Source organism: Tachypleus tridentatus, chromosome 13 (assembly GCF_004210375.1).
Source record: "Tachypleus tridentatus isolate NWPU-2018 chromosome 13, ASM421037v1, whole genome shotgun sequence".
Lineage (NCBI taxonomy): Eukaryota > Metazoa > Arthropoda > Merostomata > Xiphosura > Limulidae > Tachypleus > Tachypleus tridentatus.
Window position 1 is genome coordinate 20,309,926 of NC_134837.1, and position 4,466 is coordinate 20,314,391.

Sequence of the window (4,466 nt, forward strand, 5' to 3'; positions counted from 1 at the left end):
TTTTTCCATGTTGCTGCTGTGTGCACCACCAATTTCTGTCTCTCAGACCTCTCCTTCTCTGCCCTTGCTTTTCCTTCATCTCTTTGTGCAATAGTTCATTATTTTTCCAATGATGTATGGCATGCTAACAACAGTTCTGGAGACCACCTGGATGGTTTGGGACTAGTAGGTGCATTTTCTTAACCTTTATTCATCACTGGAGTCTTTTCCTATATAATGATCGGGATCACAGTCTCTTGTCAGAACATTTATTCATCCCTTTCTTGGCCATTTGATCCCCCCTTTTCAGACCTCCCCGCTTGGGGTTTCTAAATTGTTCAGGAACTGGATGCTGATCATCAATCTACCCCATCTCACTCCATTAATTCATGCCCCACAGTTCACCAGGACATCCTACATTCCCTTCAGAGGGCTTTTTCTACTGGTCTTTGAATGACTGAAATGGTTGTTTCCAATGTTTATTTCCATATTTTCATCTCGGAGCATTTTTATCCTTATCTTTGGTTTGTCCATTATGGTGTGGTGTGAACCTTTGCTGTACATCTTCATGCCCCATGGTTACACTTTCTCTTTTTCTAAGATGACTTGCTTCTTCTTACTATTCTAAGGGAGTGTCAGCCTGTTTTACTTGTTAGATCCTTCTTAATGCTACTCAAATAGGTTGTTGTTTCAGCTAGGTGAAGTCCTTCCTTTATTTTTGGTTGTTTCCTTCATCATCTTTCCAAGTTAAACCTAATATTATTTTCACTGCTTTGTTCTGTAATATGGCTCATTCAGTGTACTCTGCCTGCTCCATTGCTTTCTACTCATGAGGTTCTCTTGCTTTTAGGAACATGGTTTTTGGTGACACCTATCCTTCCCCTTGGTCAGGCTCATCTTTAGGTCCCTCTAATGGGACCTCTATGGCTGATGGAACCTTGCTTAGAATCCTTTGAACTCTCCCATTCCCCTTCCCTTTTAGGGTATTGACTATCTCTTCTGGCGGTTGGTTCAGTTTTATACTTCTATAGGTGTAGTGCTCCCTCCTCCATAGCTAGCTTTCCTTCTGTTTGAAGATGCATCCCTTTAAGGTTGAAGCGTGTGTGTCAACGACTGTCTAGCTTTGTACTGTCTGTCTGCAGCAGTACATTATCTTTCTCTGACTGTCCTAGAACTCCTTTCTGTTTGCCAGGCTTTGGATCCTTTCTCCCTGTCTTTAGGGATTGGTCAGTCATGATCCGCTCTAACAAGTTAACAGCTGTGGCTCCTATTTGTCTCCAAGGGTGTACCTAGTCAGGATTCCTGTGTTTTTCCTCATGAATCTTATTTTGGGCGCCCGTGATAGTCACATTTATGTGATGTTGTGTCATGTACAATGTGCCTATAGACTTCCTGTGCAGTATTTTTTGAATAGAATTGGTTTACCTGATAGAATGGTCCCTTCATTCCTTGTTTTTCAATGACTTGGTGTTTGGTGGTATACCTCTCATACTGGTATATTTACCACCTCCTTCCTTCATTAACTATGTTTATTTGGTCTCCTATTCCTATTCCTTGGATTTTGGCTATGGCAGCCTCCACCTGTATTTGGTCAAACACATTTCCTTTCATTTATTCTCCTCTCCAATTATTTTTTTTCAATCATCTCCCTCCTCTGTATTATTCTGTGCTTGGTCCTTCTGATTGCTCCTCTCTGGCCCACTAGTCATTGGTTTCTTCTCTTGTTGTAGTTTTGGTTATACCTTTCCTTCCTCTCTTCTTCTTCTGAGGCTCCTGCCTTCAATTGCAGTTACTGATTATCCATCCCACACATCCTGGCCATCATCTACTCATTTGACTACTGGCCATTCCTTGGCAAGGTGGTCCAGTTCTCATTTCACATTTCATTTTTATTTTCCCATTCCCTTTGTTTTTAATTACCATAATGTCTTTCCTTCTCCTATTCTTACCCTTTATTACATTCTTTCTGGATATGCCAACTGCTTCATTTCTGGTGTTTCTGGATTGGACATTTATATTGTACTATATTCCATTACTTTACCTCTTTTTGAGCCTATTGTTTCATGTTCTTTGTTTTATCTTTCTCTTAAAGGGTATTCCCTACCCTTGTGACTTGTGGATGACACTGATTTTGTATATTTGCTATGGCTGTCCCTTGCACACTGTAATACAGTACCTGTCTTCTCTAGATCATTTCTTCTTTTTTTCTTGTCCTTAACTACTTGTTAGGGTAACTCCTTTTCATCAGTTTTCCCTCCTGCTCTTTCTCATTTTTCATCATTCAGATCTGGATTGAATTCTGTGACAATCTGGTTGTTCTATTGCTTGCACAGTTTCCTTCAAGGGTTCTTATTCCCTGCTATTTATTCTTGGGAAACCTTCTTCCTTCTGGGATTTTTCTCTCTTTATCCTTCTTAGAAGGGTCATCATTTCATCCCATTGGTTTATTCTTCTGTCACCTTCCCATTTTCTGTTTATCTGTTTTACCTCCATTCCCATCAGCCTCTTCACCCTTCCCTTGCTGTTCTCTAGGTTGGTCTTTGAAGGAGATCCTGTAATCAAACATGTTGACCACCATGCTGACATTAATCTCCTATTATCTCCATTGCTTTGTGGTTTTTATATTTTTGGTGCACCTGTGGCTGTACATCACACTTTGTTGTGACAGTGACACTTGGTAAGTCTTTATTAATGCTCACTTTTTTACAAGGGCCCTTGCTTCATATTTGTGTCTTGGATCCTACTTCATGGTGAGAAGTGCCTATACAGGTATTCTTTAACACTGTACACCATGTTGACCACATGCTCTTGTCCATGGTGTTACAAAATATCACTTGAAGGCTTAGTGCCTCAAGATATTTGCTTAATAAACATGTCAATTCCAGAATGTGCCATCCATAGACAACATGCACAAAGCAAACTGTTCTTGCTATGCCTTGAGAGAGGACTCAGTATGGTCTGCTTTTGAAATTAGAGTTTTGTGGTCACTCATTACACTCTCTCTGGTGGCAATGGCCCTCCTGACTTCTCAGTACGTTATTCCCTCTTTTCTTTAATGGAGTATGAGAGTGTTTGACACTTTTGAGTTCCAAGCCACTGGAATGGTGGACCATGGAGTCTTCCATTGAATAAAAATGTATCTCAGGATGGCTGGTATGGGTATTAACATTGTTACCAAAATAAAGTATAGAACAACATTTTGACCTTCTTAGGTCATCTTCAGGTTAACAAAGATAGAGCTTGCAACTGACCAATGCTGGTACATGTCTTAGGGATGAAAATGTAAGTGGGTACAGGGTAGTAGGAGGTGTTGCATTTAGATGTTAGGTTATTAATTGGTATAGGTATAAAGGTGTTCCTTTATATAGGTTTTAGTTGTTGTATAAGTAGGGCTTCTTTGATTTTGCGTTTATTTGTATGTTTCCCTACTTAATATCTGGATGTTTTCTATGGCTATGTTTATTTGATTTGCAGTGTGTTCAAAAATGTGTGAAGGTGTTTTTGTATGTTCTTTGAATCTGGAGTCCATTTTCCTGCTTGTTTCTTCAGCATAGAAATCGTGACAGTTGTCTTGCATTTTATAAATAATGTAGGTGTTGTGTTTGTTAGTGTAGTTTTTACATAGTAGGGACTTTAGTTTTGTACCTGGTTTTTGAATAAATTTGTGTTTACTGGAATGTTGTGTGAAGTTAAGTTTTTTTTATAAATGTTGGTTATTTCAGCACCAAATCTATTGAATAAGTTGGTTAACCATTCATTTAAGATAGGATGGTGGTGGTCTTTTGGTGTAGAAACAACATGGTCTTCACTGATGTTGCATACACAGACTGGATATCCTCATCCTATCTTTGTGAGATGTCAGTACCTCATAGAGGAGACTTTTTATTAGAGTGAACTAATCCATTTGATCCATAACACATGCTGTTCTCTCCTTTGATTGTGTATCCTCATCCTACGCTTTCAGAATATCAATTCCCTGTAGAGGATGTATTTGATGGTGTGAACCTTTTAATTGATTTAAACCATACTTTTACACATGGAAGAATCTGCATTGCTAAATATACATAATTTATACATATTAGAGGGTGTAACTGCCCCATTGGAATTTTTTTATTCTGGAAACAACAAATACAAATATTAATCAATACCTCAGTGTATTTAAATACCTATTTCAAGTAATTTGGCCACCTGTGCATGGTACAGGTCATTTAGTTGGTATTCTATAATTTCTTTTTTTATTCTCCTGGTTGTGTGAGAAATATATCAAACTTTGGCCATTTTGAATGAATATACAAATAATGATGTTTCATGTAAACAAATAGTAGTGTATTAAATGTATGATTATGCTAAATTGTATATTTTTCACATAGCTAAAATACACTGAATAATAATGCACTGCAAACTTTCTATTTTTCAGTCAAACAGATTTCTAAACGTTTTTTTTTTTAATATCTGCTTTATACTTTGTTATTGTTGAAAATAAACAG

At 37.8% G+C, this 4,466-nt stretch overlaps 1 protein-coding gene across 2 annotated transcripts in view; it reads left to right on the forward strand.

Annotated features, from left to right (window-relative positions):
* Nucleotides 1-4,466, forward strand: part of LOC143239052 (gamma-tubulin complex component 4-like) — a 403,661-nt gene that overhangs the window by 214,235 nt on the left and 184,960 nt on the right. The window lies entirely within an intron of this gene.